We start from the raw sequence: 12,282 nt of genomic DNA, 5'->3' as shown, positions 1-12,282 counted from the left end.
TCCAGATGATGTACCACTTACTGGCTTAAGAGAATGCATATTTATCTTAATTTGCAGGGACAGGTAGAAAGCAGAGTCATCCAACATTCTTTGATTCGAATTTAAGCTCTAATATTAGTGGAAAAGGTTTTGCCTTCCTTTATTCAAAGTTTTTGTGGGCTCTTGGTTTAATCGGGTAGAAGTCCGACTAATGTTAGATAGTTAAGGTGGGGATGTATATTAGACCCTGACAGAACACAAAGAGGGAATAGTGAGGGGAGGTTCCAGTAAAAAGCAAACCTACTCGATACAAAGTCAAGTGAGGACAAACTTCTTGTACCCAAGCAGTAATATTAGCTTTGGGGAGGGGATCCTGCACATACTTCCAGGTTGTCAAGTCTTTAGGGTTTGCAAAATTCCCAGTTTTCATTCATATTTTAATAATCAAGCACTCACACACATGACACATTAAGTATTGACACATGACTCCAGGTACAGAGAATGTTAGGACCTTTACAAGGGAGACCGGTAGGCAGCCTGCCCACTGGAGTTAAACGTATTAATAGCAGCACCCTTGATGTTTAATCACTGCCACCATGGCCAGTCACTCGATGTAATGGTAACAGCGGGCAGCTGCCGTCCTTCCTGAAGTTGGGGAGCTCTTCATCTCTACTGCCTCCAAAAAACCAAGCACCGACGATGACTCGCAATGTTAAAAACGTGAAGAAAGTCCCGTGATCTTACAGTCTGTTGAGCTTACAGCTGAAAAACATTGGGCTGGCCAAGTGAAAAAAATTGTTAGGGGAGAGTTGCTCAGCTTTCCAAGCCATACATGCACATGGCCTTCGCCCAACTGGTACCAAGCATACTTACTACGAGATCTAACTCAATATTGTCCTGCCAGCTGCCACCTATCATAAGATTAGCTTGGCTTACACACACTACACCAGCAAAATGATGGACTACCTGCTAGAGAGGAAGAAGCCTTAAAACAGAACTTACTAAGCACTGGACTTGGGTTCTGCATCTGGTACAAGCCAAACAACTTCACAGGGACTCAAAAGTGTAAATTTGTTCCACCCCCCATTAAACAAGTATTTGGCTTACTCTTGCAAATAGGTTTGCTTTAAATTATGTATCCGTGCTTATTTTCTATGTATGTTTCAGCACTACAACAAATTATATATATTTATGCAATTTTGGACATCAATGCCATATATTATATATACTCATAAAAAAACAAGGGTTACAGGGACGTTATAGTTAGGGTCAGATTTTACTCATACAAAACCAGAGAAATTCTGCTGTTATAGTTACCCGAGTTAACTATAAATCGTGCCCCCGCAATGCCCTGCATATGATCTCAAATATTACATGACTCATGACATGGTCAGTGACATCACTGATGACATCTCAAATGACATAATTGATAACATCAGTGATTACATCATCCAGTGACTGTTTTTAAAAAGTTTATGCGTGTAAAAAATATATTTTAAGGTGTGTTGGTGAATCAGTAGGTGTATGAGTCTCTGTATGGATGACTCAGTGGGTGCATGACTGACTGTATAAGTGAGTGATTAGGTGTCTCAGTGAATGTATAGGTGAATGGCTGGTTGTGTAAATGAGTGCATCTGTCTGTCAGCTGATGTCCAAGTGGGTGTATGAGTGTGAGTACATGAATGGCTATATGGGTGATAGATGTAGTCAGGCAACCACTCAATGGTTGTCTGGGTGGGTGGGTCGGTGTGTGTGTGTGTGTGTGTGTGTGTGTGTTTGAGAGTAGGTATGAGCATACCTGTATGAATGAGTGGGTGAGTGAGTCAGTGGCCACATGGGTTACTGTGTGCATGTCTAAGAAGCCATATGGGTAAGTGAGGGTGTTTGGCTGTGTTGAGGATTGAGTGCATGTGTCAGTATGGGTGAGTAACTGGGTAGGTGAAAGGCAGTATAGGCGAGTGAGAGGTGTATGAGTGACTGTATGCATGAGTGAGTGAATATGAGAGTGGCTATATGGATGAATGCCTGCTTCTGTCACTAACTGTATAGGTGAGTGAGTACGGGTTGCTATTTGTATGAGTAAGTGGGTGTGTGTGTGTAACTGTTGGGTAAGTGGCTGTGTGATTGACTATATGGGTAAGTGGCTGTGTGATTGACTATATGGGTGAGTGTCTAGGTGTGCGAGTAGTTCTATGGCTGACACACAGTGTGCGAGTGCCTGTATGGGTGTATGAGTGGATATGTCAACGGCTGTATTAGTGAGTGGGCGTGTGTATGAATGGCAGTATAGGTGAGCGAGTGGATGTGTGTGTGTAGATCTATGAATCAGTGAGTGGGTGTGTAAGTACTGGTATGGCTCTGTGAATGCGTTTGTGAATGGTTGTGTGAGAGTGGAGTGAGTGTATAAAAGATTCCATAGGGATATGAGTGCATCAGAGATGCTGTGGATGAGGTCATCAGGGATGTCACTTGAGATGTCATCAGTGACATCACTGACCATGTAATTAGTGATGTAATATGTGAGGTCATAAGCAGTGCACTGCGGGGCGCGAGTTATAGTTAACTCCGGTAACTATAATGGCTGAATGTCTCTGGTTTTGTATGAGTAAAATCGGGCCCCAACTATAACATCCCTGTAAAATATGTTTTTTTTAAAGTTTTTTTTTTTAACTAGCAATCACGTTTGCAGAGTGGTGGAGAAAGGGGGCTGGGCCTACGACCAGCTCTCAGGAATTCCGCTGTGTGGGGCTTACAGGAGGTACCAGGAGGACTTCTTGGCCCACAAAGTCCATCTGGAGCCAAGGGGACTTTATCCACCAACTAGTAGAGCTCCGGGAGGTACGTTTGCAATGTGGTGAAGAAAGGGGGCGTGGCCTCTGACAACTTGACAGCAATCCTGCTGTGTGGGACTTACTGGAGGTAACAGGAGAGGTACTTGCCCCCCCCCGCCCCCAGGACTACCTTGGGGGCCAACTACCCCTCCTATTACCTCCAAAAAGTCCCAAACAGCAGGATTGCTGAGATTGGATAGCAGACCACGCCCCCTTTCTCCATCACTCTGCAAAAGTACCTCCTTACTACTAGGGGGATGAACTCTCCTTGGCTATGGAGGGCCCTTAAAGCCAGCTTCCCCTCCTGTTACCTCCAGCAAGTCCAACACAGTGGGTTTGCTGATAAATTTTCGGCGACCACGTCCTCTTTCTCCTCCACTCTGCAAACATGCCTCTTGGTGCACTACTATTTGGGGGACGAAGTCCCATTGGCTCTTGAGGGCCACTTGGCCTTCCTGTTAGCTTCAGTAAGCCCCACACAGCTGGATTGCTGAGAGGTGGTCAGAGGCCACGCACCCTTTCTCCACCACTCTGCAAACACGCCTCATGGCGCACTGCTACCTGAGCAGTCGAATTGCACTTTAGTCCTGAGGACCTTAGGAGGCAAGAAGACTTCATCCCTCCAGCAGCAGTTCGCCGAGAGGAGCGTTTGCAGAGTGGTGGAGAAAGGGGCAGAGCCTGCAACCACCTCTCAGCAATCGCACTGTGTGGGCTTACTGGATGTAACAAGTGGGCTAGTTGATCCCTAAGGACCCTCAGCAATGAAGGGGACTTCATCCCCCAACCAAGAGCGTGCCAAGAAGCTGGTTTGCAGAGAAGAGGAGAAAGGGGTGGGGCCTCCAGCGAGTTACCGGCTTCCACTTTTTTATTTTTGGAAGAGGATCTGTGTTGCCCCATTCCTCCCTTGACCCTTTTGGGCCCCAGGGACCCCATCTCCCAGGGGCCTGAGCCATTCTTCTAGCTTTTTATTAAATGATCCGTGCCTCCCCTCCTCGAGGCGGATTTCGGCCCCGGGATCACATCCCCCAGGGCCCAGCAATTTCTTATTTTTTTATTAATTTCAAGTGAGGAGGGCCAAGTGGCCCCTTCACGGACCATTTTCCGCCCCATGGACCCCAGGGCCAGGTCATTTAAAAAAATATATTTTTTCTTTTAAGTGAGGAGGGCCGCACAGACCCACCCCTCCCCAGGTCGATTTCCGGCATTGCTTTTTACACCCAAGGAGCTGACAACATGCAGCTCCCTAGGTGTAAAAAGCAAAGTGAGCCTGCTTTGAACAAGTGAGAGCAAAATGCTCTTGCTTGTTCAAAGCCGAGTACACTTGTTTGCTATGGGATGGCTGAAGCACTGCTCCAGCCATCCCATAGCAAACTGAAATGTCCCCAGGGTGGGCACTCCTAGACATTGCTTGAGCCGGCCCCCTAGGGGTGGCGATCCCCAAGGTAATTTATGGCTCCAGGAGGGGGGCCATGAGGCCCCCATCCCCCATTGAAAATAGCCCCGGGGAGGTGGCGAGACCAGGGGCTGCGTGGGGGGTGGAGGGGAGCCCCCACATATCTTATTTGAATATAGCCCCAGGAAGGTGGCAGTGCCTGGGGCTGCGGGGGCACGTTGTCCCACCTGCATTACACACAATTATCTCCAGGGAGGTGGCGGTCCCCAGGGCTGTGTGGGGGGATGAAGTACCCCATGCATTATATTTGAAAAAAGACCCGGGGAGGAGGCGGACCCCGGGTCTGGGGGCCGCATGTCCCCCCCAAGACTTCAAACTATTAGCCCCAGGAAGGTGGCAGTCCCCAGGGGCCCACGCAGGCCCACATTATTTTTTTTTTATTGCCTCTGGCCCACGTGAGGTCCTTAAGTAAACGAAGCGCAGGAGAATGCATATTGGTTTTTTAAAAAATGTGGGCCTGATTCGCAGATCCACTGAAAATCCAACCGAAATGTTTTTTGAAAATTGCTTTTTTTGGGGCCCCCTGAACAGGCCTAGGGAGTCAGGGTGTTTCTACCATGCCCCCTTTTCTATTTATTTATTTAAAACATTTTTATTGTCATTTCATTATTCCTTTAAGTAGACAATAATCAAATACACTCTCATCCATGTACAGGGATCGATTAGAAATGTTCCGCATAGTTCATTGCGTTAGGTTCAGTTACTTATTAACTTTACTATCCCGACAATCCCCCACTCTCACCTCCCCCCACCCACCTCATTATGTTGGTAGCCAACCAGTGCTGCTAGTTCTACCCCTGTCACGGGCTGTTTTTAGGGGTTAGTGTTGGACGTGGCGGTTCACAGAGATTCCCCCGGGATTCATTCCATTTCCCCCATATTCTCATCCACCTTTTGGGCAACCCTGATGCGTGTAAACTGCTTTTTCAGCTACCATCGCTACGTCCATGTCGTGCGCCCATTGCGATTGTGCTGGGGTTACCCCTGACCCCCAGTTTCGTGCTATATTACGTTTTGCAATGGCCATTCCCAGTGTAGCCCACGCCTTTTGTGCCACGTTGAGGTCTGTTGGCTGCCATATATTTAAAATGCAGCATTTAGGATCTGCCAGAACTTCCACCCCACTCACTTCCGAAATCTGTTCTAGCACTCGTTCCCAATATGATTGTATCCTTGGGCAGTTCCATAATGTATGGAAGTATGTGCCGGCTTGTCCGCAACCCCGCAGACAAAGTGGATCAGGTGCGTGCCCCAGTTTGTGTATCGTGGTGCGAAAGTAATCTACACGATGCAGGACTTGAGCTGTATTAATTTCAAACGAGACGGGATTGTCGCCTCTCGGGCCGACGCTAGCGCATCTATCCAGTCAAAGTCGTCTATGTCCCCCAGTTCCACCTCCCATTTGCTACGTAACACTACCGTAGGATCTGGGAGGTTGTTCACCAATTTCCGGTACGTTTGTGATATGTTTTTTTTTGCCTAGATGGTCTATGAGGAGCCTGTCCTCTAGTGGGGAAGTGTCGGCTAATTGAGTGCCCGGGGGGGGGGGGGGATAGCGCTTTGCAGCGCATGTCTGATTTGGGTGTATTGATATAACCCTGCATCTCCCATTCCATATTTTTCTTTGAGTGCGTCAAATGGTATGATTTCGTCTCGTACCTATAGGTCACCTATATTTGTAATACCTATGAGGCCCCATTGTCTGAACCCTTTAGTGTTTGCCAAGGTGCCCAGTCGTCGTGTCTCCCAGAGTGGGGTGGCCAGTGCAAGTACCCCCTCCCATCCCAGTGCTTTCTGGGCCGTGTGCCATACTTTGATTGTGTGGGCCGTAGGGCCTGTCAGCGTGTGGCGCTTCTTGTTGGTGTACAGGGCTCTCATCAGACGATCAGCCGGCAATAAATCCCTGTCTAGTTGGTAAGCTGGCTCGTCGTGTGGTGTGTGCAGCCATTGATTGACAATCGCTAGCTGTGCTGCCCAATAATACAGTTTGCCACTTGGTAGAGCTATGCTGCCATCATACCAGCTTCGTACCAATTTAGAATGCGCTATGCGAGCCGACTTCCCATCCCATAGCAGAGTAGCCACTTCGGCATTAACAGCTTTAAAACAGGAGAGTGGGACCGGGAAGGGGATATTTTGAAGTGCGTAGAGGAACATAAGGAGTGCCAGCATTTTAAAAAGCGCTGCCCTACCTAACAGAGTGAGTGGGAGGGACCGCCAGTGGGAAACGTCAGATTTCAGTCTATGTAGTGGCTTCATCAGGTTTTCCTCCATAAAGGTGGTAACCTGGGGTGTGATGTATATCCCCAGATATTTGAATCCTCTGGTCACTATTTGCACTGGACAATCTGAGGGAATGGTCGGCGCTGAGCCGTGCAGCAAGTAAAGCAGCGATTTTGACCGGTTGATTGTGTAGCCGGAGTTCTCCCCATACACTGTGAGGATTTCCAAGAGGGCCTGTAGGGACTCTGTAGGGGATGTCATATAGATTAGTACATCATGGGCGTATAAGGAGATACGGTCTTTCCAACCCGTCTCCCATGTCAGTCCTCGAAGTAGCGGTGTCGTGCGTACCCAGGCCACCAGAGGCTCTAGGATAAAGGCAAAGAGGAGTGGCGAGAGCGGGCAGCCCTGTGGCATCCCTCTGCCCAGCGCAATCTCCCTTGAGATATGGCTATTTGCGACCACATGAGCCAGGGGCGCTGCGTAAAGTAGCCGAATCCAGCCACAGAATTTCAGGCCGAAACCCATCCTCCGTAAGACAGCAAATAGGAATGGCCATTCCACCTGGTCGAATGCCATCATCGCATCCAAGGAGAGGATGGCCGTATCATTTTGAAGCAGGTGGGTACGGGCCAGTACCCCATTGAGGCACCTCAAATTAAGGGAGATGTTGCGACCGGGCATGAAGCCCGATTGGTCCGGGTGTACCAGAGTCGTTAGGTGGGGCTGGAGATGTAGCACCAGTGTTTTGGCCAATAACTTTCCTTCCGCATTGATTAGGGATATTGGCCGGTAAGATGAGGGCTGTTCAGGGGCTTACCCGGCTTGTGTATCGTCACAATAGTCGCTAGCCTCTGATCCCTGGGCAGTAACCCCTGTGTTAGGCAGTCGTTATACATAGTTATCAGATGTGGGGTTATCTTATTAGCTACCTTTTTATACAATTCTACCGCCAGCCCATTGGGTCCCATAGCCTTGCCCGTGTGTAGTGCCCCCAGTGCTTTCTTAACCTCCTCAGCCGATAAGTCAGCTTCTAGCGTGTCCATATCTTCTACCTGTAGTGTTGGTAGTGGTATGGTATCCAGGAAGTGTCTACAGTCCTCCTCGGTTACCTCGTTCGTGGAGAGTATACTTTCTCATGATGTGTTGCTAGCTCCTCTACGATCAGCTGAGGATCTGTTTTAAGAGTGCCGTCCCCTAGTGTCAGTCGGGCTATCCACCTACTCGCCCTCTCCTTTTCTAGCCAAGCGAGCATTTTCCCCGTTTTGTCGCCCAATTCACATACTCTGTGCATTGTGCCTGTGTGTCTTGCTTTAGCCATATCGTCAGCATATGCCCGAAACTCTTGCCCCGCCAGTGTCAATGCCTGCACCGTGGTTTCGTTGGGGTTTAGTGCGTGTGCCCTCTCCGCTTGTAATGCTGTTTCTTCTAGGGATTCAATATTTTACCTTTGTTCCCGCTTGTGTCGGGTGATAGTCGAGATCTCATGCCCCCGGATAACCGTTTTATACACCTCCCATAGCGTGCACGGGGAATCTACTGTTGCAGTATTTTCAGTAAAATAAAGGTATGTGACTGTTATCAGGGCCTTTGCAATATTTCGGTTCTGGAGAAATCCGGGGTATAGGGGGTAAACTCGCTGTCTCTTCGGGTGGTGAGTTGTGTAAGTAAGCTGAATCGGGGAGTGATCTGATATCCCCCTGGCTAAATGGTCAATCGCTGTGACGTTCTCGGGGGGTAGCGCCAATGTGAGTATGTAATCTCTGCGGGAGAGGCCATTATGTGCCCCCGAGTAGAACGTGTATTGTTGTTCCGTGGGGTGTGTAAGTCTCCACATTTCGGTTAGACCCATGGCCCCAAGAATGTCCCCGAGGAGTTGGCTGTATTTGTTATTCTCTATGGGTGGGTTTCGGTCAATGGTAGTGTCACAGACTGCATTTAGATCTCCCCCCAATATCAATTCACCCTTGGGTAAGTCTAAAAGGAGTTTGCCAAGATCGTGGAGTGTTGCCTGATGAAGTGTCGGGGGAATATACACGGAGACCATATTGAAGCTACGCCCCTCCTATTGACAAGTGAGTGCAGCGAACCTCCCATTATCGTCTGTCCACGTCTTGGTGACCTCTTGTGTACCAGGACCCCCACCCCCTAGATCCGGAGGAGAACTCCGCATGAGCGGCCATTTTGAACCCCCATCTATTGAGTGCCTTACACGCCGGCCCCATCAAGTGCGTTTCCTGAAGCAGTACCACTGTGGGGGCCTTCCGCTTTAGATATTGTAGAACTAGACCCCGCTTAATTTTGTGGCCCAGACCGTTTACATTCCATGATATCACTGCCAAGGGGGGGTCCATACGAGGTGCCTGGGGATCACTGCCCGTCAATTCAACGTTCTGCATTGTGTCTGTGGCGTAGTGTGTCATTTATGGTGCCATTGTCTGTAAATCCGTCCCCCAGTCGTTTGCCTGGGGCCAGTGCCACCTCACTATCGATCGAAGGAGAGACTGTGTAACCTTAACCTGCAAACAAATACACATAAACTTTGCATAACTAAAAACCTGTGCCCCCCACCCTGCCTCCCTGCCCGGCGGAACCAAAACCGTCCACCACCCCAACTGAGCAGAGTGGTTACATTCCCCTTTAACCTGCGTAACTCGAGAGGGTGAGACCTCGTCATCCCAAAGAAGTCCTCCATCCGGAGTGAGTCCCATTATTACACATAAAGTCCATTATCTCCTACCTCTTGTAGTCTTCATAAATTGTCCGGCCGCTTCCGCCTGATACTGCGGCAGACTTCAACTTTTACATTACTCTCCCGCCACCCTCAAGAGAACCAACACAACGATTGCGGTCTGTCAGCCTGATTCATCATTCACCCGTTTTGCGAGCCCCTAATAGCGATTCATAGCGAATCGCTATTAAGGACTCGCAAAACGGTATTCATGTAGGAATTGCTAAATAAATAGCGATTCCTACACATTCCTTATTTGCGAGTAGCAAATTGCTAATCGTAAATAAGGAATAACTCCCCATTCATTCCTATGGGCCAAAAGGCCCATAGGAATAAATGGGGAGTATTCCTTATTTGCGATTAGCAATTTGCTACTCGCAAATAAGATAGCGATTTAAAGGGTGCCAGGGGTGTCCAAAGGACACCCTGTAGCACCCCTTAAATGCACATTTGAACAGGTGTTGCGCACACACATGTCCAAAGGACATGTGTGTGTGTAACATGCAAAAGAAAAAAATGCACTAAAGTGCTTTTTACACTATTTTCGCAATTTACCACCAAGTCAGACTTGGTGGTAAATTGCGACCAAATATTGCGATTTCGCAATTTCTAATTGGTTGATGAATTGCATTTAAGGAATCTCTATTAGAGATTCCTTAAATCCAATTCCTCGCAAATATGCGATTTTGGTAATAGAGATTTTTGCATTTGGGATGATGAATCCCAAATGCAAAAATTGCACTCGCAAAGGGCCAGATTCTCAGAATCTGGCCCTTTGCTAGCGCAAATCAGCTTGATGAATCAGGCTGTGTGTGACTGTCAATGTGGCTAGTAGCACTAGTTCAGCTGCAGGCCCTTGGTCACGCTGCTCTCATCCCTGTTGTCTTCTTTCAGCGTCCATCCACCCTGCGCTGTTGACCTTCCTCTGGTGCACCGTGGTTTGTTCCTTGATTTTTGGGGCCTCTTGCCGGCCACCAAACCCTCTAGCCAGTCCCACGCCTCTCCTCGGGATTCAAAGAACCATGTCTTCCCTTCAGATTCTACTCTGAGTCGCGCTGGAAATATCATGGAGTACTTGATTTCCCTGCTTCGGAATTCTTTTTTCACTTCCACATAGCTCCTCCGTTGTTGTGCCACGGACGCTGTATAGTCAGGGTAAAAGGTGAGTTCTCGATCTTAATCGGTGTGGCTACATGCGTTGCCTGAAGAATGGCGTCACGAAAGTTGAAAATACGCGCCAATATGGGCCACGGTGGGTTCCCTGGGCGCGGTTTCCTACCTGGCATTCGATGGGCCTGCTCCACCGAGAAGTAGTTAGATAGGCCGCGTGGTTTTAGCTGGTTTTTAATAATGTCATCCACGAAGAGGTCAAGGGCCGGGCCCCCGGCCCTCTCCGGGACGCCAACCAGGCATACATTTTAAAGTCGGGATCTACCTTCTTGTTCGTCCGGCTTAGCCTGCAGCATGGTGTTATCTTGCTCCAGCTTGTGCACTCTGATTTGTAGGTCCGCTGAAAGTCCAGTCGTTGTTTTTTCAACTTATCCCAGTCGGTCCGTTACTTTGGCGAGGTCTGCTCTCATGAATGAAATGCCAGTAGAGATCGTGCCCATAGAAGATTGCATATATTGTAGCGTCGCCATTACGTCTTTCAGGGTGATTTCCTCGGCGTCCCCAGGGCTGTGGGGTATTTGTGTGGAGGACTGCATCGCATTTCCCTTAGCCGTTTCCGCGCCGTCTTTGTTGTAGGCATATTTGTCCAGTCTGGGGGCCTGTGCCTGCGCCCTTGCCCCCCTGCTGCTCATGGTTGCGTGCTGTGGGGTATTTAGCTATCCACCAACCTGGGGTGAGTGATCAGGAGTCGGCCCCTCGGTGTCTGTTTCCCTTGCTCTTAAGTAGCCCCCACCGTGGACAGCGCAGAGTAATCTTTCCTCTTGCCCCCTCTCCAGCCGCCTCTTATGTTCTGTTTTCCGAGCGGGCGTCGGTCCTCTTGCGCTTCGGGCACTGCTCCCCTTTGGTGGCCGGAGTTGGAGGTCTGTAAGGAGGGAGGTCCGTATGCCCAGAAGCCTCTCAATTGTAATGCAGTGCTCGTTTAACGTTGTATGTGTCGAGCCTCTCAGTCGATCAGTCAGTGTGCCAGTATTCCCTTTGTCGCTCCTGGGGAGTGGATGGTGGTCTTAGCGGGCCCTCCGCCTGACTGCGCGCCCGGCCTCCGTTGTTGTCGCCCCCCCGGCGGTGCGTCAGATCGCCCGCGTCGCCCTCACCTTCCTGTCAGCCTGACCGCCGGTTGTGCGGTTGACCCGTATGCTCCGTCACTGGGGCCTGATGTCGGAGGGTCCCGGCGTCCGTGTCGGGCTCCGCTTCTGTGAACGGGTGGCTCTCCGGCCGCGCTCGTGCCCGGGCCTTGAATCTACGCGAGTCCCCGGCTCCGCCGGTCGGGTTAGGCCGCAAAGTGCCCCGCGGTGGATCTTCGGTTTGGCAGGGTCTTCGACCGTGCGAGTTGGCTTCTCCTGCAGCGGAGGTGCTCCGGTTGGGGAATCACTGTAGTAGATACCAGTGTAAGGCAGGATTAGTATGCGGATTTCGTGGGGAGTCTCCTCGGGGCATGGAGCTCTCCTAAGCTGTGGCCATCTTGTCTGGTCGCCAGCCACGCCCCCCCTTTCTATTTTTAATCCTTTTTCTTGTGACTCAGCTCAACCGAGTCACAAGATGGCTGCCAACACTTTCTGGTTTGAAGTGTTGGCAGCCAATCCGGTCTCAGGTACGAGACCGGGAGGGTTCGCGGATCCACCTCAGCCACAGTTGTTTATCTGGGAAATCTTTAAATTTGTCAGGAACTACTTAACAGATTCACACCATTTAACAATAAGATTGCTTTCTGGACCAAGTGCTACATTTTTGCCAAATTTGGTGTAATTCCATTCAGCAGTTCGGGCTGTAGCTGTGTTTAAAGTTTCCTATGGATATTAACATGGAGAAAAAGCGTTTAGGGCCCCCCTTTTTTTCTCAGCCCGCGCATGACGGATCACCCTGAAAATTTCAAGACAGGAGCTGAAGTGAACGTCAAA

Source organism: Lissotriton helveticus, chromosome 5_1, assembly GCF_964261635.1.
Source record: "Lissotriton helveticus chromosome 5_1, aLisHel1.1, whole genome shotgun sequence".
NCBI lineage: Eukaryota > Metazoa > Chordata > Amphibia > Caudata > Salamandridae > Lissotriton > Lissotriton helveticus.
This window is presented reverse-complemented; position numbering follows the sequence as displayed.